This window comes from Zonotrichia albicollis, chromosome Z (genome assembly GCF_047830755.1).
Source record: "Zonotrichia albicollis isolate bZonAlb1 chromosome Z, bZonAlb1.hap1, whole genome shotgun sequence".
Lineage (NCBI taxonomy): Eukaryota > Metazoa > Chordata > Aves > Passeriformes > Passerellidae > Zonotrichia > Zonotrichia albicollis.
Genome location: NC_133860.1, coordinates 8,026,985 through 8,048,271, shown reverse-complemented (window position 1 = coordinate 8,048,271; position 21,287 = coordinate 8,026,985). Strand labels below are relative to the sequence as shown.

The 21,287-nt window shown below is 51.1% G+C and overlaps 1 protein-coding gene across 5 annotated transcripts in view; it reads right to left on the bottom strand.

Annotated features, from left to right (window-relative positions):
- The window catches only part of ZBTB7C (zinc finger and BTB domain containing 7C), a 151,097-nt gene extending 131,426 nt beyond the window's left edge, over window positions 1-19,671 (bottom strand). For 2 of the 5 annotated variants that reach the window (XM_074532646.1, XM_074532650.1), the window contains exons 1-2: window positions 19,252-19,671; window positions 18,321-18,391 (exon numbers count right to left, since the gene is read on the bottom strand). The gene's annotated coding sequence lies outside the window, so the exon portion shown is untranslated. Of the gene's footprint in view, window positions 1-18,281; window positions 18,392-18,906; window positions 19,050-19,251 lie in introns of those variants that run through there. The other 3 variants (XM_074532647.1, XM_074532652.1, XM_026795336.2) reach the window with 3 other exon arrangements.
- Between the last annotated feature and the right edge of the window lie 1,616 nt (window positions 19,672-21,287).

Sequence of the window (21,287 nt, the reverse complement as noted above, 5' to 3'; positions counted from 1 at the left end):
GCCCCAGGGCTAACCTGGAGGCCACCAGCTCTGCCCACAGCTTGGTCCCCCCTGGACAGAGCAGAGAGCCATGGGAGCTCTTCCCTATCAGAAAGGGATACTTCACTAAAACCTCATTAGTCCTGTGTCCTCCTAAAAGGGGACTTCAGGCTGCTAGAATCTGAAAAAGAGACCCTACAGCTCACTGACCAACCCTGAGTACCTCCCACCCCTTCTGCTGCACCCACTCACCATGACAGGCTACTGACTCGGGGGGGCTGCCTGGGGACCCTCCAAGGCTCAGCTGCTTCCACTGCCATCCACACTGCCAGTAAAATAACACCAATAATCCATTACAAACTTCCAAGGCAGCGTGAGTCAGTCTTTTTGGTGGCAGAAGTTGTTTGTCTCCAGCTCTGCTCTTCTTGGCACCTCAAAGTCCTGGGATCACGTTCCTCCCACAGCTTCCTCCACTATCAATTTCCACACAAATTGAGCTGTTTCCTTCCTTCCAGCAGCCTGATTAGCCCAAGGTTTCTTCACCAGGCTCTGAAGAACTGCCCCACAACCCAGCCCTAGCAGAGGTGCATGCCCCCAGCTCACAGCAGCTGAGACAGCCCTTGGTGGTCCATGCTACCTTCTACTCCCCAGCCAGAGAACTGGAACTTTTCCCACCACCAAAGTCCCCAGCTGACAGTTCCAGCCACATTCCTCGTGATCCCAGTGCTAACTCCTCCAGGGTTTTGCCAGCATTACAACATAAAGCAGGCAACTGGGCCAACTCCAGACAGAACTAGATGCTGCTGGTCATTTTTTCCAAGGAAAAGAAAGAGAGGAAACCCCCACTTAGCTCTGTTGGGTGAAAAACATCAAGGCAGGCAGTGTTAAAATACCATTATGAATGGAGAAGCAGCAGGAAAAAAAATGCTAGATTAGACAAAGCAATTTGATTCCCATTCAAGAAAAACTTTGATCCCCACCCAGCAGCCAGCTCCTCAAAAGGTGAATATTGATCAGCTTCCATGGAGCTCTTCAGATGGTGAACATTGACCAAATTACATGGAGCTCTGCTGATAGCCACCTATACATCCAACCCCTCAGGACTCTCCTGAGTGTACAAAAAAGGTTTTCCTCACTTCTATTTTTTTATTTTTGACTGGGCTGGAAAGCACTTCAGTCAAAACACAAAGCGCCCTTGGTGCACATTAAAACCAAAAGCTCTCAAAGATAAATGTCAAGATTTTAATAACTTGACCTTATCTGGCCAAAACTAGCACGCTGCCACCCTCCCCATGTCCCCTCCATCCAGGCAGGGACCAGGGCTGCCAGGCCACGTCCCAGCAGTGGGAATGCTGCTGGATAGAGAGCAGAGGTGGTAAATCAAGAGACAGTGTGTCATCCCAGGGCCTGTTCCAGCCTCAGACACCCGCCAGCAGCAGGGACCAGCAGCCTCTTTATCTTGTCAATGGTGACTAAGAGCATCCCTGGCATGACGGTGCCACAAAAATACAGGTGACGGGAAATGGCCCTTTTCCAAGGAGGGACAGATCCTTTATTACATCCTGTTTATCTCCCACATTACTGAGGGGAAAGCCATGAAGCATGCGATCCTTTCAGGTTCTCTGAATCCACTTAGATTTTATCTCTGGAGCTGGAGCTTTCCAGGAATGAAATAGCTGCAAGACACAATGTGGATGAAACGAAATCAAATGGAGAGTCTCCAACATGAAAGGCAAACTAAAAGGATGACAGCACTAGTTATACGGAAGGAGAAATAAGGAGGAAAGGAAATTAAAAGCAATTAAAGGGAATTAATTAGAAGGTATGATGGAGCTCTGAAAGAGGAAAAACAGCTATGCAGAGTTCACTAAATACCCCCAAACTTTTAATTGTCACACTTGGAACTGCAAACCCTGGAGGTTCAAAACCCCCCTGGCAGTTTCCAAACGAAAAAAATTCCCATGGCTTAAACAAATTACTTCTTTGCCTCTAAGTCTGAATGGCAGACAAGATTCTGAGCTTCTACTCCAAACCATGAAGACAGAAGTTCATTCTGCTCCCCCCTTCAGTTCACTGACCAGGGTGGACAGCCCACTCCATCGTCCAACACCAGAAGTTGGAGCTTTAAGCAGAATGTTGATGCTGCAGTGCCAAGATTTGGGCTGAATCATTTGCATCTACCCAACATTCCTGGTAAGGTTTTCACAGGGCCCTGGGGGTTTTGGGGCCACCATCTGTGCCTGAAGTCACCAGGATGAGACTTGCTGCTGGGTTAGTCCTGGGGGAGACGGCTGGCACCTGGAGCATCTCACCTCTCATCAAAATGCACTGTCTGCACTTCCACTCAAACATAACAGTCCTTTCCACGGGACCACAGCACGGTTTGGGTTGGAAGGAACCTTACACATCACCTCAGCCATCAGCAGGGACACCTTCCACTATCCTGGGCTGCCCCAAGCTTCATCCAGCCTGGCCTTGGACACTTCCAGGGACCCAGGAGCAACCACAGCTTCTCTGGGAAACCTGTGCCAGGGCCTCACCACCCAAAGAAGGATTTCTTCTCAATATTCCACCTAACTCTGCCCTCTGGCAGGTAAAAAACTTGATCATCCCCAGTTCTGAGCCCGAATGGGGTTCTAAATCAAAACACTGCCTTGCAAGGAGCTGCAGGGAGCAGGAGTCCCCTGTTTCTCCAGGCCTCCCCTTTGCCAACCACCTTGGTTTTAACCCTGAGAAGTGAGGAAGTTCCCTCTGGAGATCAAAAAGTGCCTTATTATGAGAATAGTGGTGATGGCTGGGAGGAGCAACAAGAGGTTGTAAAAAAAGCAGGCAGACAGTGTTTGTCTTGGCCTCCTGGACGTGTATTATTATTTTCCTGGGATGCAAGCTCCAGCCCCACACTGAAGGCAAGGACGCATGAAACAGAGACGGGGCTGCCTTGCCAACGTGGAGTTTGTTTCGGAAGAAACTCACCCGGCATTTCCGTGCAGGAAGGAGACAGTGGGGCTGCACAGCCCGGGCTCTGGAGGGGGCCTGGGAAGCACCAGCCAGATTCTCCAGGCTTGGGGTGCATGCACAGGGGCCAGGCAGCACCCCAAAAAACCCACACGGGGAGGCGGGCAAAGTTTAAAGCTCCCTGTGGTCTTCCCATGCTCTCCATCCATCCATCCATCCATCCATCCATCCATCCATCCATCCATCCATCCACGGCAGATCATGTACAGGTCTCTAGGGACTGTGCCAAAGGCTCTGTCCCCATCCGCTGCACCAGCCCTGCCACCCCCTCTGCCTCAGCCACCACTCCACTGAGGTCTCCAGACACCCACAGAGCCCTGGCTCTGTTTAATTAAGTGACCTCACACTGATTTACACAACAATAACCCTGTTTCCTAACATACCAGCTTCAGGCAGCTCCCTCCAGTGACAGAACCACACCACTCCAAGGAAAGGGAGAACTTCATTATCAGTTACCCATTACAATTCAGAATTTTAAAAAATCTCCTTTATATTAAAGGCACAGCTAATGTGACACAAAAGTCAATTCATTTTCAACACAAACCTAGGAATGAATATTTTCTTCTTTTTTTTTTTTTTCATTGCTTGGACTATTAAATGCTTTGAAGTTAATTGTAACTATTTAGCTTTATACATCACTTGCTCAGAAAGTTACAAGCCTCCCAGATCTCCCTGGTTTATTTGGGACCAGAGTTTGGAAGTCACAGCTGTCTCTAGCCCAACTTCCATTAGGGAGATTAATCTTCCCCGAGATGTGTCTTTGGGAAGGTCTGAATCACAGGGCTGGATCCTGCTCTTGGTTACACAGAGTTACAAGAATTGCAAGAAGGGGAGGAAAAACAAAGCTGGGCTGGACTGGCGAGCATCAAGCCTCTCACTGTGGGACGGGACAAGGGCATTTGGGACTTTTGAGCAGAATTTTTATGCCCTATGCAGCAAAGCAGAGCCCTGTCCCAGTGCTGGATATGCCAGGCACTGGAGCAAGTTAGTAGAATTAACAGCAATAACCAAATTGTGCTTGGGAAAGCGAACAGAGCATCCACTCTTGGCCTTGCCTATGTGATGGATGGAAAAGTTTTAGCTGCAGGTCCCTGGTGATGCTCAGGGAGGACCCTTTTCTGCTCTGGGGTGTGCCATGGGTGACATTCCTCACTCCTAAACCAGGGGAACCTCCCATTCCTCAGTGCCAAATTAACTCAAACAAAGCAGTGAGGGAACAGCCCATCCATGGCAAACACCAGGCACTGTTGGGATAACCACCTTGAGGACAACCCCTTGCAAACACCCTGTACCTCCTTCCTCGCCACCCTCCCAGCCCATCATCCACCCACAGGAGCAAAATAAAAGCTTTGGGCTTCTAGCTAAAAGAGAAGAGCATCAAACCAGGGTCTTGCCATCCACACTGAGAGCACAGGCAGCACCTACAAGGAAGAAATAAGTTTAAACGACCAGATCTCTGGCCAATTCCAACCAAATCCTGAAGAGTCACCAAATCACTCTTACATACCCCTGCACCCACAGGCACCAAAGGGACAAAAGGAACTGCCTGGCAGGGGAGGAAATAGAACAGCTTCAAAAGCAGGGCTGCACTCACAGGGGACTTGGTACAAAGAGGGGTCAGTGTGCAGTGCCTCCTCCCTGGCTCTGCTGCCTGCAATATGTAGGGAAACACAAACCAAGAGCAGGTTCTGTGCTGGAGCAGAATCTGCTGGAAGATTTTCTCAGCGCATCTCAGAGGTAGGTAGTGGACTTTCAGCAATTGCCAACCTGAAAATCCAGGAGGAAACCACCTGTGGTGAGGTTCTGATGCCAGTTAGTGCAAGGAGAGCATCACCGCTGTGGAACCAGGTGTGGAATGGGTCTGGTGGTGTTCACACCCCTGCAGTAAGGTTTTGAGGAGAACAGCATTTGATTTGGGTTGGGTTCCCTGCCTGCTGAGTCAGGTTGCTTCGTGAATCAGCCCATTTCTTGCAGGGAGCCAGGGCAGGAACCCAAAAGACACAACTCAGCTGCACCTCTAGCTAACACCACAGGAGTCAGAGGGCGCAGGGAGATGCACACCTTTAATTTGGGAAACCTGCAATAGGTCAACATCAATTTTTCCTTATCAAAGCAGCAGAAATTTCCAACTTACAAATTAAAAGGCTGCAGCCTGTAAGCAATCAGCATACACTTCCCACTGCATAAGGCTATCATCGCCAAAAAACTGTAAACCTCTTTTTTTAAAGCACAGTGTTACAGAATTATTCTGCCTCGGCTCCACTGAGCTTGCAGGGCCCTGTATTTGATCCTCAGCTGAGACAGTTGCAAGTTAAGCTCTGAATGGCGGTGTTGCTGCTACAGGGATTGTGCAGCTAAATAATTCAGTAACCAATTACTGTTTAACAATATCCCTCCCCATCATCCCAGCGTCGATCCATCATCCCAGGCCAAGAGAGCCCAGCAGAAAGGAGGCAGTGAGAGGCCTCCTTGTGATGTAAACACATTGACTCGTGTATAATATACAACTTATTGATCAGAAGACAAGGTATACGGCACATTTTATTGCATGCTAAATGAGGGCTGTAATGAATTGCTGCTTGCCTCCAGGTCATTTGTTTGATTGCCACCTAAGCAAACTGGTGAGGGCGAAAGGTCCTGCCTCTGGGGCAGGTCCTTGGTGAAATGAGCTGCTGATCAAGAGAAACACGAGAAACAGAAAACAGGACAGTCTAATGCTCTTTCTGTGCACAAGGAACAGGGAAGCTGGTCTGTTCCCTCATCCCCAAAATGAACAATACACAGTTGTAGCTGATGCTTTCACCAAGAGCATCGGGGCCACTGCAGCCAACCAGGTCTTCAGCAAGGGCATCCAGTACTCCCCAGCTCAGACTCACCCTGCTCAGTACCTGTCACTGTGCCTGCACTGGCATCTGAAAACAAAAAAAAAAATGGGATATGAAGAGCTGACTTCACATTTAAAGAGTCAGGGATACAGAGCACACATGGCCAGCTGCCCCCCTGGCTATGAGACAAGGGCTGAACCTGTGCTGGGCATCGCCAGAGCTCACTCAGCTTTTCCCCACCACCATGGCTCTGCAGAGAAACACGCCTGGTTTTTAAAGATATCCCTCCTGCCTGCTCCGTTCCTCCTTTGTATGGCTCTAAAGCTTTCTTCTGCGCAGCTATAAAAGGGTGTGAGAAAACTTGGAAAGGAAGCCCTGGGTGGTACAGACAACTGGAACAAGGAGCAATCTGTGCCCGGGGCAGGGGAGGGGGTGGCAGAGCCCACATGGTGCCAGGCTGAATGGCTGCCGGGGAGGAAATGACACACCACACTATCCTGCTTTTGTCCAGGAGCGAGACCAAAATGCTCCAGAGGAAAAAGAAAAACCAAAAAGGGATTATTCTGCCTTGTGCTCTCCCTCCCCTCGCCCCCCTGCCACCCCCAAGCAGGCTACAGGTGACTGCCTCCGCATCCTCGCTCCAGTGGACCGCGGGGCATCGTGATCTGAGCAGCATCTGGTTTGCTTTAGCATCAGGCTTATCCTCTCATGCTCCTCAGGTTTCTCCCTGCTTTTTAATTAGGAATCACGGCCACAAGGCCGCACATTGCTGGGTCTGGCTGGGCTGCAGAGCCCAGGTGCAGGAACAGCCCCTGCCCTGCTGCTCCCACCGCAGCTGCCAGGGAAATGCTGTGGGCAGGGGGGGACAGGCAGCGTCCCCAGCCCTGCCTGTGGGCAAGGTGTCACCCAGCTGAGGTGGCCACACTGGTGGCCTTCCCAAACCCTGTCTCCCAAAGGGCTGTGGCTCCAGCAGAGTCCTAGCTGCACTCTCTGGAAAAATGAAGACTCAGAAACTTTTTGGCCTCGTTTTTCCAAGGTTAAGCTCAAAGGTTGTGTGTTTTCCAACCCCTCCACTCTCATCTCTCTTGCTCCCATATCAGTGGTCTCTCCTTCACAACAGCTGTGGGATTTCCCCAGTCCATCACTGGGATAATCCTGTCCCCAAGGGCTTGTCTCCTCCCTCCACACAACTGAGACTTGTCCTAGAGTCCTTCACCTTTAACTTGTGAACCATCTCCCAAATGCCCTAACAACTTCTGAAGCTTCACCCCACCATATCACATGGGTTTTTTTTCAATCTCTTCACTTTTTCCCAGTGTTTTGGTATCTCACCTATTGTGTCTTCCCTTGCAAAAGGACCAGAACTGACACTTTATTACTCAGCCAAAATTCTCTCTGTATCTGGGCCACCTCTCACTCCTCACTTCAAGCATAATGAAAACAAGCAAGGCATAAATCCATTTTCAGAAAAATGAAGAAGCCCACCCTGAAAGGGACAAAAATCTCTAATATACATATCCATACTGATGGTGCATTTCAGTAAAAAAAAAGAAAAAAACAGAAGAACCCCAACAACTGTCCACAAGTTCTCCCCCTGCATCACATGAGCACTTCTAAAGGTCAATACCAGGAAGAAATTCCTCCCTGTGAGGGTGGGCAGGTCCTGGCAGCTGTGGCTGCCCCTGGATCCCTGGCAATGCCCAAGGCCAGGCTGGATGGGGCTTGGAGCACCCTGGGACAGTGGAAGGCATCCCTGCCTGCCCTCCACCTTCAGCAGGTATAAATCATGACAGCAGCCCTTCAGCCCAGCTCACACTCTTGCAGACACCAGGACTCCTCTGACTACAGGAGCTATAAAACCATCTGTCCATGCCACACCTGGCTGGGGCCCTCAGTGCTAGAAGCTGTAAACAACAAAAAGACCCAAAAATTAGCTATTGCAGCAGACATATCCAGGGCATACTTTTCTTCTTCTGCATGCCAGAGTTTTTTCCTTCTTAAGGAAAATTCAGTGCTTCCCCTTTTATACCTCTTTTAACTAACATTTTCCAAGCTTTAAAGTCAAAACAACAACAAAAAAACCAGCTCTTCACCCCATCCTTAGTTTAGTATCAGGTGGAGGACAGTGAGCCTTGCAAAGCTGTACAGTGAGTTGGTTGATGGAAATAGTCTGGCTTTTTCCCATTCAATTAATTTTTGTAGGGTTGATGTGCAATCCCAGCACAGCCACCAGCAAAGAGGAGGATGGGCAGGGGTCAAGCACATGGCTTGGGAATTTCAGTGCTTTCTCAAGTGTGAGTGAGCCCCAGTGAGCTACAGCCCTTCTGCAAACAAAAACCAGAGGCAGAGGAGGGTCAGAAATGGTGCAGGTGTCTCAGCTGACATTGCACCACCACAAGGTCACCCCTGGGTGAGGAACAACCTAAGAAAAGACTGAAGATTGCCACCTCTACATGGATCCAGTCTTGAACAAGAAGGCTTGAACAGGGAGGGCAAACCTCACACATGGGGCTCTGCAGTGCCCAGTCTGGGATGAGGAGGGCTCTCTTTTCCTTTTGCCCTCCATGAAGACTCACCTTGAGCACCTTCAGCTCCAAGGAAGAGCAAAACCTTGTGGTATTTTTGGGGTCCCCCATTGTGGGAAGGAAAGATGAATCTGACTCCACATTTTTAGAAGGATTATTATATTATATTATATTATATTAATTATATATTATATTATATTATATTATATTATATTATATTATATTATATTATATTATATTATATTATATTATATTATATTATATTATATTATATTATATTATATTATATTATATTATATTGTATTTATTACATTACGTTCGTATCGTATTATGCTATGCTAAAACTATACTAGAGAAAGGATACTTAGAGAAGGCTAAAAAGATAATAATAAAAAACTCAAGACTCTTTTCAGAGTCTTCATATAGCTGGATTGTGATTGGTTATTAAGTTAAAGCAATTCACATGAAACCCATGAAACAACCACCTGTTGGAAAAACAATTTTCAAACCACATTTCCAAAGCAGCAAAACACAGGAGAAGTGAATGAGATCATATCGTTTTCCTTCTTCTCTGAGGCTTCTCAGTTTCTCAGGAGAAGAATCCAAGGCAAGGAGATTTTTTAAAAAATATGTGACAAAACCTGACCACGGTCCCTGTTGAAAACACATCCAGGGGCAGCACCAGCACAGCCACCTATCACAATCTCCTCATCAGCACCCATCCCTCATCCACAGAGAAAAGCTGCTCCATGCAGATACACGACCTTGTTACATCCTTAATTAATCACTATTGATAACCAATCGGCGTGGAGGCCATGCCTGCAGCAGAGCCTCCTCCTGCTCAGCTGATGAAGGACCTGACCTGGACGGGGCTGCACAGAGAGCTCAGCCTCTGGGGAGGGAGGAGGAGAGCCCAGGGGAAGGTGGGGAAGGGATCATCCTGGTGATGGACCCTGGGGAGAACCCACAGCACCAGGACTGAGTGATGGAGACACTGGAGATGGGCGACCATTCCTGAGCATGAAGCACGGCAGTAGGAAGGAAGATTTACCCCTCTGGGTCACCTCAATCACCTGGGTGTCCCCAGGACATGACTCACCAGACACTCCTTAGTCAGCCCAGGCACCACCAGCCCCGGAGCCAGTGCAGAGTGGGGAGCCCTGGGGAAGCACTGAAAGGAGCCGCCAGCCTCAGGGTGCAGTGTCTGCACGTCTGCATGCTGGAAACCACTTTAAAACACCCCCCCAATACCAATAAAAATGGTGTAAGAGCAAAAGAGATGGAAACACAGAACTGCAAATACACCAAGGGGACACAGCCCACGCCAAAACCCCCAGGGTGGCTGCCAAAACTCCCAAAGATGTCCCCATTCCCAGCAGCTCCCCAGCATCAGATGAGGCAGAGGGTGAAAGGAAAAGGTGTTCACCAGTATTCAGTGTGACAGAAAAAAATGGTTTGTGCGTTGGGGTTTGGTTGGTTTTTTTTGGTTTTTTTTTTAAACCACACCTGCAGCTCATCCACCCATTTGTGCCCCTCCAGACTCATCCACACTCTCACCACTTGCAAGCTGCTTCCCAATAAGGACCAACTTTGTTACGAAAAAGTACAGGGCCTGAGGCAAAATTAGATTTTTTTGTCTCCCAAACAGGCAATTATCTCTTGCACAACTATGCGAGTCTAAAACGAAGGAGAGGCAATATTAAGATTCACTAAAATGGTGCCTTTAAAGTACAAATTGTTGCAACATGTGAAAATGACATGGGGAATTGCAGTCGTGGAAAATTTGGAGAACTTTTTATTTCTCTTTATTTTATAGTTATCAAGCATACCAGGCTCCCAGTCGAGGTGACCCAAAAAAAAAATCACTACTTTCAGCTGTGCTACACATAGCACCCCATTTTTAGACTATTTGAGAGGAGGTAAAGTGATCTGCTTCTCTGTTCCTCCTGAAGACCCACAGATATGTTCCTTTCAATATTTAAAGGGAGCTTATAAAAAAGACGGAAAGGGACTTTTCACATGGGCATGTAGTGATAGGTTTTAAAGTCAGAGTTTTAAATTTAGATTAGATGTTACAAAGAAATCCTTTCCTGAGAGGGTGGAGAGGCCCTGGCACAGGTTTCCCAGAGAAGCTGTGGCTGCCCAATCCCTGGAAGTTTCCAAGGCCAGGCTGGACAAGGCTTGGAGCAGCCTGGGATAGAGGAAGGTGTCCTGGATGAGCTTTGAGAATCCTGCCTACCCAAATTATTCTACAGAAGACCTTAAAAAAGGCATCAAAACATAACACAGACTGTGCTACAGGAGTATGTACATACATGTACGGACAAATCTGCTTAAATGGGATACTCAAGTTGCATCAGCATCACAAAAAATTAAGTTAACACTCTTTTTCATATTTTGAAGAGGAGCCCTAAAATGGGTCATTTCTAACCTGATGCCATTAATTTACCTGTCCATGTCTGTTTAGTGAAGCCTGTTTGTCCTGGGTCATTTTAACCTTAAAATCTGAACACGGGAAATTAACACAGTGCAGTATTAATTACATGTTATGCAAGGAGTCGTTTTACAGCCTAATAGTTTGAAACAGTTAAAAGAAACCCTGCTGCTTGTGTCCTGCTTACAATTCACATGGCAACTCTGTGCTTCTGATCTGCCTGCCCAAGAAGTGTTTATCTTCTGGTGGGGAAAACAAACAACTGCATATCAGACATCAATTTAATTAATCCAGGGCACCAGAAGAACAGAATGAATTCCCTGACCTGGGAAGACCCACAAGGACCATCAAAGCCCCACTCCTGGCCCTGCAGGACAGCCCAAATTATCACAGTGCTTGATCTCCTTTGGGCAGGAGAGAAGATCAAGGTCCCCAGTACGGAATTCCAGCCCCAAAGAGAATCTCCAAAGTGGAAACATCCAAAGAAGAGGACAGCTCACAGAGGCCAGACCAGCCAGTAACAGCACTGGCCACAAATCCCCGTGGAGTAACCTCAGTGACTTCCAACACTCACACTTCTCCTCTCCCCCATTTGATTCACAATCAAGATGCTCAGAAGTGACAGTGAATACCCCGAACGTGTTCTCCCACATCTCCTGGACTCCAGCCTGCTGAGCTGGCAGAGGTCACCATGCTCCTGCCCACCCTCTCCTCAGCGTCCCTTTGATCGCGCGCTCACCGCAGAGCAAGGCAACCAAAAAACAAAGGCCCCAGAGGGATCCATATTTCAAACCTGCCAGTGGCTCCTGACTCGTGCCCCTGTGCCAAGGCACAACAGGCTCTACAGAAGGGCTCATCTCCGCGGCAGTCATGGAGTTCATCTCCTGCCAGGTAGCTTGAGGTCCCTGCATTTGCTAATGCTGATTTGGTTACTGCCATCAGACTGGATCGAGCATGCAAATCCTCAGGTCTAACGCTAGACAAAGCCTGGAGAAAGGAGAAGGCTGGAGCAAGCAAATATGTAAAAATGCAATTTCTTTATTAAAATGGAAAAAAAAGGGGGGGGAGAGCAAAAAGGAAACTTTTCTCCTCCCTCCCAACCTCCTCCACTGATGTGTGCTCTTAAACATCATGCAATGAGAGGGCTCCCACAGCACTGGACAAGCTCCTGCCACCAGGAACAGAGTCCAAGAGGTCCCACAGGGCAAAGGCCAGCTGCAGACTGGTAGATATGGTGGTCATTAGACAGAATGTCTGCAAAAAGCAGCAGCAGCAGGTTGAGAGGCTTCACTTTTCACTTTTCTTCAGTTTTCTCTCAGCCAATCAGTAACCCATAAGGCTACTTAGGGCTTGATTGGCAGGTCACGGGAGAAAATTCTGCCTTTTCTACTCTGCTCAGGGAACACCCTACCTGCAGAGCTGTCCCTAGCTCTGGGGTCCCCAGCACAGGAAGGACCTGGAGCTGCTGGAATGAGTCCAGAGGAGGCCACAGAGCTGCTGCCAGGGCTGGAGCCCCTCTGCTCTGGAGCCAGCCTAGCACAGCTGGGGCTGCTCAGCTGCACCAGAGAAGCTCCAGGGACACCTGAGAGCCCCTGCCAGGGCCTGCAGGGGCTCCAGGAGAGCTGCACAGCCCCTGGGGACAAGGCAGGCAGGGACAGCACCCAGGCAATGGCTCCCAGGGCCAGAGGGCAGGGACAGATTTTGGCCCATTGGGAATGAGGAATTGCTGGCTGGGAGGGTGGGCAGGCCCTGGCCCAGGGTGCCCAGAGCAGCTGTGGCTGCCCCTGGATCCCTGGCAGTGTCCCAGGCCAGGCTGGATGGGGCTTGGAGCAACCTGGGACGGTGGGAGCTGTCCCTGCCCATGGCAAGGGCTGGGGCTGGATGAGCTTTAAGGTCCCTTCCAGCCCAAACCATTCTACACCTTTCTAGACCATCACCCACCCCACAACCCAAAGGAGACCATTTCTCTTGGCTGGCAAAGGCAACAACTTTCAGATAAGCTGTAGAGCTGCTGATTTTACCCACTGAAAGACCCAAATAAAATGTCCACGTTATGTCCATAGGGGTGTCCGATAGTTTCCAACAAGGTTCACACTATCTGTGGACCCAAATTTTCCCTGGAGCTACAAGCAGAAGAAGTAATCTTGCGTTTAGGGTCCTGAACCATGGTGCAGCTTTGTTATTAAACAGGTGACAGTACCCTGAAGCCTGAGTGCAGCATTTTATGTGCATGTGAGAGTTTACAGAGCATTTGTGTGTCATTTCTGATGAATGGTGCTGCATAAATGTTAGATCTTCAACCCATTGCTCTCACAAATACTATTTCTTCTCTTATTTATTTGTATTGCTGTAATTCATTCAGGTGCCAACCATGACTGAGGCTGTGCCATCAATATGCAGCCTGACAGCAGCAGCAGGAGACAACAGCAGCTGCACAGATCACACAGGAGAACAGGAAGCATCCTGGCTGGTGCTGGTGGGGAATGGTTGGAAAGGCAGAGAATTTCCTCAGATCCCAAGGAAAACCCCAGCAAAGCAAAGGCAAACCGAGCTTTGATGCACAGAGCACCAGTCTAAGTGTTTGACCTGAAGAGGCACATACGCCCCACCTATGGCACAACTTGGGGCCACCATGTCCTCCTTCAAATGAAGGGGTGTGTGCCACCAAAACACCTAGACCATGAGGAACCACAGGCCAGCAGCTCAGGCCTCTGCAAAGCCAGTTCCAGAATCACAGAATTCCTTTTTCAAGGCTGGAAGAGCTCCCTAAAATTGAGTCCTAATGTTCCCCCAGCACTGGCAAGCCCAACACCAACCCATTGTGTCAGCACCCATATTCACATGGCTTCTAAATCCCTCCAGGGATGGGGACTCCACCACTGCCCTGGGCAGACCCTGTCAACATCTGCCAACTTTCCATGAAGAAATTTTCACTAATATGGAATCTAAACTCCCTCATGCAACTTGAGACCATCTCATCTTGTCCCTGTGGTTTGTCCTAGCTGTGACAGCCTCCCTAGCTGCCCTGGAGACCTGCTTTCCTGCAGGAGCAACAAACACACAGTGCTGGTTTGTACGGACCAGCAGGATGAGATGCTATCAGCCCACAGCTCTCCTCTGCTCCAAAAGCAGCCTGAGGCAGCGTGCAAGCCCTGCTGCTGCTGCTGCTGCTGGGGAGCAATGCAGCAGCTGCATTTGCAACACCCCAGCTCTGGTCTGCCAAGGTGTGGTGGCCCTGCAGTGTCCCTGGTGAAGCCAGCACCTTGTCCAGAAGCAGGCTGATGTGGTCCAGCAGCACCTCTGGGGATGTGGGCCAGCTCATGCCAGTCACTGTGCCACCTCCTGTGTCCCTGTCAGAGGTGGCACCTGCATGTGGACAACCACCAGGCTGAAAAAGTGTCACCAGGGTGGGCAGGACCTCCCAGGCATGAAGGTCTGCCAGTATCCCAGTGCTGCTCCCTAGGAATTGCACCACAGACGGCAACAGCAGCAGAGCTGGCTCCTGGCTGTCCTTGCCAACCTGGACAAGGTGGCAGTGCCACTCCACCCTTTTTGTTCCTTCTTCTGAGCTCTGTTCTTGGAGCATCCCCTCTTTGGTGCTGGAGAAGGAACCAGCAGCCTGACAAGGACCACCACTCCCCACTCACCTGCTTCTTGCTCCTCCAAAAAACCCAAATGCAAAGACTTTTCAACCAAACAGGTTACAAAAATAAGCAAGGCACCTCCAGAGACAGCAATGGAGAACTAATATCTTATGAAATGAAACAGATTAATGAGAAAAGTGACTGTTGTTTCTTTGAGCTGGTCATGGTGAGATAAAAGGCAAAGCAAGGCCTGGATCCCTTTTCATAGGAGTGCTGTAAAAAGAGTGGCACAGACGCAGCAGAGCTTAAAATACAGGGCAAGACACACTTTTCCCTCCAAACATACCTGATACTTCCTTCTCTGCCCTTCTTTTTTATCTCCCATACCACTCTGGAAAATGCAAACTTCATTCATAACAGAACCAAACTATTTCCTTTTTTATTCTAATATTTCCTTGTTTTTTTAATAGGCAACCATCTGGGAGTGGGGGAGTAGAAAGGAAGCCCTGAAGCTTTTCAGACACAATAAATAAATTATAAAAAAAAAAAAAAAGAAGTATGATTAAAACCAAAAAGCATAAACAAACAAGCCATGTTACCCAGAATAATGACTTCAGGGAAAAGCGCCAAAAAAATTGTATAAGCTTCTGGAGCGTGGCAAGAGAAGAGAAGAGAAGAGAACAGAACAGAAAGTCCTCACTGCTGAGGAGAATGTGCCACTGCAATGGGACAGAGGCTGGGACTACAGGGGTGCCCTAGGCAAGCCAGGGAGGAGAAGGGTTTCACAGAGGCTTGGATCCCAAATTTGTCTTCAGGCACCTGATTTTGATAACTGCAAGCCCCAGTCTAGGCACTCTTAGACCTTTTTATTTTCAAATTTTAATTGCATCTGCTCCTCTATGGTGAGACCCCACCCAGAGTCAAGCTTGGGAATCCTCAGTGTATGAAGGAGCTGGAGCCAGTGCAGAGGAGGCCACGGAGCTGCTGCCAGGGCTGGAGCCCCTCTGCTCTGGAGCCAGCCTGGCACAGCTGGGGCTGCTCAGCTGCACCAGAGAAGCTCCAGGGACACCTCAGAGCCCCTGCCAGGGCCTGCAGGGGCTCCAGGAGAGCTGCACAGCCCCTGGGGACAAGGCAGGCAGGGACAGCAGCCAGGCAATGGCTCCCAGGGCCAGAGGGCAGGGACAAGATTTTGGCCCATTGGGAATGAGGAATTGCTGGCTGGGAGGGTGGGCAGGCCCTGGCCCAGGGTGCCCAGAGCAGCTGTGGCTGCCCCTGGATCCCTGGCAGTGTCCCAGGCCAGGCTGGATGGGGCTGGGAGCAGCCTGGGATGGTTGAAGATGGCCCTGCTCATGAGGCTCCCTTGGGCCCGCGTCTCGAGCTTCTCCAGGTCCCTGTGGATGGCATCCCATCACTCAGGCACGTCAGCCACACTCAGCTCAGTGTCATCTGCAAACACAAACCCCTCTGAGCTATTCCTGCTCTGCAACTCCATCATTTTCGGCAGCAGCACGCCATATTCTGCAGGGATGACAAACTGGGGGGCACACAGGGTGGATGGCATTGCACAGAACAGATCTGATTTCTCTCTGACAAGCTGGCAGCATGGAGGGATGCACCCATTGCTTCTGTCCTAGCAGGGAAGCATTTTGGGGGAAATACTTGGCACTCAGGGGTCTCCAGCCTGATGCAGAGCATTAAAGGTAATGGGGTGCCTCACAAAAGCTGTGGTGAGGAGGAGAGGGACAGTGTGCAGCACTGAGACAGGGCTGGCAGAAAATGGGGCAGCACAGGCAGCCACGCTCCTGAGACACTGACACTGCAGCAGGGAAGATAAATGACTGGCCCAAGGCCACGCAGCCAGGCAGTGTCCCCTCTACATGACTTTCAATCCCTGCTCCAGCACAGGACTGCTGAGGGATCCTTCAACAAAATGCTATATTGGCTTTGAAATCGTGTGATTTATTTTACACCTGAACACACTCACACATATAAATGTACTTTTTTCCTGCCTCTTTCTCTTGCCTCTTCTCTTGGGTGCAGACGCACCCAAGCACATCTTAAAACCTCTCTGAATAACCAGAAAAAGTAAAAACTTTTTATTTCCCCACTAATGGAGAGAACTCATAGGGGTTAACTTGACTCCAGGAGCTGGGGCTTCACAATGAAGCAGGATGCTGCCAGCAGTCCCACCTGGCAAATCAGTGTCTGTATTTACAATTGTACACCCAGAGACTCTGCAAATATTTCCTAGAAGCTATAAACCCCATCCCAACAATTGCAACGGGAGCAGGGATAAATTAGCTGAAGCCTGTCACTTGGTGAAGTCACGCTGGAGGAGATCCATCCAGGTAATCCATCTTTCTGCTGTGTTATACAATGACACAGTAATGGCCAGCCCAGAGGGATTTCCTTCAGGAAAACTCAACTGTTACTAAAATGGTAAGTTAATACCAAGCAAGAACTCAGCCGTCATTAGACCGAAGGATAGACATGACAGGGAATAAAATATTACAGTCCCCACTCAAATATTTTTATTTACAAGAGCATGGATAGACCTATCTGTAGGCTGCAAAGAGAGGAGGCTGGGATTAAAGGAGAAAAGAAAAAAAAAAGACCTGCACGCATCGATTCCATCTTTGCCATTTTTCCTAATAAATAGCCTGGCATGGCTGTGCTGATGGGTAGCTGGGGTGGAGGAGGGCACACTGCCCAGCTCTCACAGGGACACAGGACACAAATCTGAGCTGAGGCTCTGCCCTTTTGTGTTGATTAAAAAAAAAAAAAAAACACCCTTAAGAAGAAAGGAAGAAAGCAAGAAAAGTTATGTGGCTAATAAAGGGCTCTATTGTGCCATCAATTTTTTAAGCTTTAATGATTTCGGGAGGAAGTTCAGCTCAGCAATCAATAGCACAATATGGGCAGGAGGGCTCGGAGGAAATTCAGCGCCGGAGCTGCGGCGAGGGCTGGCAGAAAGGGGGGCTCACAGGAAAGGGGGTTCCCCTCCTTCAGCAGGCAGGGGGCTCCCAGCACCCCGTACAGGAGCCCTGTCCCCTCCTGTTTGCCCACGGGGTGTGAGCTCCCTCTCCTGCTGCACAGCAGCCAGGGGACAGCACGGACATTTGGGGATACCACGGCTGCTGCCATGGCAAGGGAGCTGGAAAAGCACCCACACCAGCTGGGATCATCACCCCACACTGAGCATATCCCAGAAATTATCACCCCACACCAAGCACACCCCAGGGATCATCGCCCCACACTGAGCACATCCCAAGAATTATCACCCCACACTTCCCACAATGGGAATGAGCACATCCCAGGGATGGTCACCCCACACCAGGCACATCCCAGGGATCATCACCCCACACTCCCCACCCCACACTGAGCACATCCCAGGGATCATTACCCCACACTGAGTACATCCCAGAAATTATCACCCTACACTCCCCATCCCACACTGAGTACATCCCAGGGATCATCACCCCACACTGAGCATATCCCACGGATCATCACCCCACAGTCCCCACTCCACACTGAGCACATCTCAGGAACAGTCACCCCACACTGAGCATATCCCACGGATCATCACCCCACACTCCCGACACTGGGACTGAGCACATCCCAAGGATAGTCACCCCACACCAGGCACATCCCAGGGATCATCACCCCACACTCCCCACCCCACACTGAACACATCCCAGGGATCATCACCCCACACAGAGCATATCCCAGAAATGATTACCCCACACTCCCCGACTCTGGGTTCAGCACATCCCAGAGATGCTCACCCCGCACCATGCCCCTCCCCGGGATGCTCACCCCACACTCCCCACAGCCGGGCTGTGCCCATCCCAGGGACACTCTCCTCCAAGCCCACCTGTCCCTGAATCCCACAGCCCGGGGCACACCAGCCTCCCCCTACCCCGGGAAGCGCCGCTCCTGCCCGCAGCAGCAGACGTACCGCATCGCCGAGGCTCGGTGCTACCGCCGGGATGCGGGGCTCTCCGGGGGATGATCCCGCGCCGGGCAAACCTAAGAGACACGGTGACACAGCGTGAGGCTCTCAAGCATCAGCGGGGACAGCGCCTCGCCCGAGGTGTCACCCTGGACAGGAGCCACAGCCGCCTCCCAGCTCTCACAGGCACGGGCAGCAGCAGGGTAAAAACCGGGATAAAAACGCACAGAGGGCTTCCCAGCAATGGGGGGGATCCCGAGCCGTCGGGTGCCTGTCCCGCTGCGAGGTGCAGGGGAGAAAGGATGGGACGGGGTGGGACGGGACGGGACGGTTCGGGATCACCCCGCGCATCCCGTCCTTCAGGGCAAGGAAAAGCCGATCCCGCAAGTTGATCCCAAACGTCAGGGAGCGCTTCGCGGAGCGGGACCGCACCGGCTGCACCCGCGGGCAGCGGGAACTCGGGCGAAAGTTTTGCCACGATCCAGGGGATAATAATAAAAATTACTAATAGTAATTAATCGGGAAAAAATAATAGCAATTAATCAATAAAAACTAACGAGCGTTGGAGAAGAAGAACGGGGGAATGTCCGACCTGGGAGCCGGGAGCGCCGGTGACAGCAGCGCTGCCTCTGCGTGATGCTGCCGCAGCTCGGGCACCCAGCGGGAGGACCGGGCACGGTCCCCTGGCACCGGGAGGGACGGAGGGAGGGAGGGACGGCAGGGGAGGGGAGATGGAGGAGGGGGGGCCGCCACCACCGCCTCCCCCCGCAGGAGGGTCCTGGCGGGGCTGGGGATGGAGGAACCCCCGGTCCGCCCCCGTCGGTGAAGGCAGCGGCTCCCACCCGGCAATTCCGGGAGGGAAGAAACAGAGCATTATTTTAAAACAGCAAACAAAACGGAAAATAAATAAATAAATAAATAAATAATCAGAACTTACTGTCTAAAACGAATCAGCAGGGAGGGATCCGCGGGCAGCGCAGCGAGGGGAGCATCGCCCCCGCCGTGGGACGGGACGGGACGGGGCGGGGCGGGGCAGCTCCGCGCACCTCGAGGGGGGCAGCGGCGGCGGATGGCGACGGACAGAGCACCGCGGCGGGCACGGCGGCACCGCCCGCCCCGTCCGGCGGCGCTGGCCCGCGGCTCGGGCGGCTCGGCGGCGGTGGCGAGCCGAGGGCCCGGATGTCGCTGGCCCCGCGCCGGGGGGGCCACACGGGACGCAGCCGTGAGGGGAAAGGGGGGGGGGGGGGGTGCTGCCCGCCCCGTCGGGGCGCCGGGCGCTGCCACGTGGGACCGCCGGGGGGGGGCGCCCCACCCTTCTGGCTCCCGCTCTCCGTCTCTGTCTCGCTGTCACCCCCCCCTTCGCTTCCCCCCCCCCCCCCCCTCGCCGGGCTTGACAGGTCCACGCGACCAAACAAACCGCGGCGGACGGGCGGGCGGCGCGGCCAATGGGAGCGCGCGGCGGAGAGGAGCAGCCAATGGGAGCGCGCGCGGGGCGGGACCGCCTGAGGGGAGCTCGGCGGAGGCGCCGCCCCGGGGTCAGAGCGCCGCCCGCTGCCCTCGGGGTGCGGGGCTGGGGGTCGTGAGGCGTGGGATCGCAGGGAAGGGTCTGGGTGGGAATGGGCCCGAGAAAGCATCCCCTCCCACCTCCTGCCATGGGCAGGGACACCTTCCACTGGCCCAGCTTGCTCCAAGCCCCGTCCGTTCTGGCCCTGGACACTTCAGGGATGGGGCAGTCACAGTTTCTCTGGGAAACCTGTGAGGCCAGGGCTTTACCACCAGCATCCTCCAGTCCTTCTCCCAGAGCTGCTCTTTATCCCCAGCCTGGATTCACCCCGGGAGTCACCTCGCCTCAAGTGCAGCTTCGGCTCTTGAGCTTGTTAAACCTCAGAGGTTCCCACGGCCGGGCTTCTCACGTCCCACACTGTTTGATGATGCCAGATGAATAAACCTAGCATAGTAATGTAAAAAAAAAAGCCAATACATGGAGCAGGGTGCTACTCCAGCATGGTCATCCTGCTGCGAGACCCCCATCCCGTGTTGTGGGTGAGGGCTTGGTGGAGTGGAGCACAGCTGATGGTATTGCTCTGTTCCTGCAGGGATCCAGCAGCTCTGGATCTTCTCTGCATCCCCCTCCTAATTGCCTCACTCTGCCTGCATTCTCCAGTGAGAAAGAAAGCTTCCTGATGTGTTTGGTTTCCATGTTCATGTGGATCGCAAGGTTCAGGTGCCACCAGGTACCCTGTGTGTTTTTAGACAATCATCCCTCAAGCCAACCTGAGAAAACCTGTGGTGATCCTTTATCACTCCACAGCCTTTCAAGGATGGCGTGAGGGAAGAAAATATGATTTGCAGGGAAAATAGACAAAGAACACACCTAAATCCAGGAAATCTATTTTGAAATTTCAATCCATATTGAAATTTGGATATCAAGAAGCCCTCCTAATACACCTAATGATCTTGGTCCCAAAATTGGTATTCTAAAAGACACCATTTTTTTTCTTTTTAATGGTTTTCTTTGGCAGGATGTTTTGGAAATTTGGGGTTTTAACTTCCTTCTATTTTTTTTTTTTTTAAGTCAGACCTAGCCAACAATCACAATTTGCTTTTTTATTTCATCTGCTCTCCTACCCTGTCATCAGGCTCCTGTGCTTTCCCACTGGGTCCCTGAGTGCAGTCAGCACGATGCTGAGTCACAGAAGAGCATTGTCAGCTTAGACTCTGAGCAGGGAGGCTTCCCCCTCAGTATCAACTACTCAGGGACAGCCTCCCTGTGTGTGTTTAGAACATTTCCACCATATTTGCACTTTATTTTTTTAGGACTCTCATCAAAATGTTTCCAGTGAAACACCATTTGAGGATGTTCTTTTAGGGTTTGTTGTTAGGATTTGTTGTCTGCAGTCCATCTGTTTCAGGTGGAGGAGCCCAGCATGGCAATCCAGCCTGGAATCTCTTCTGTAATATCCAGTAAAACCA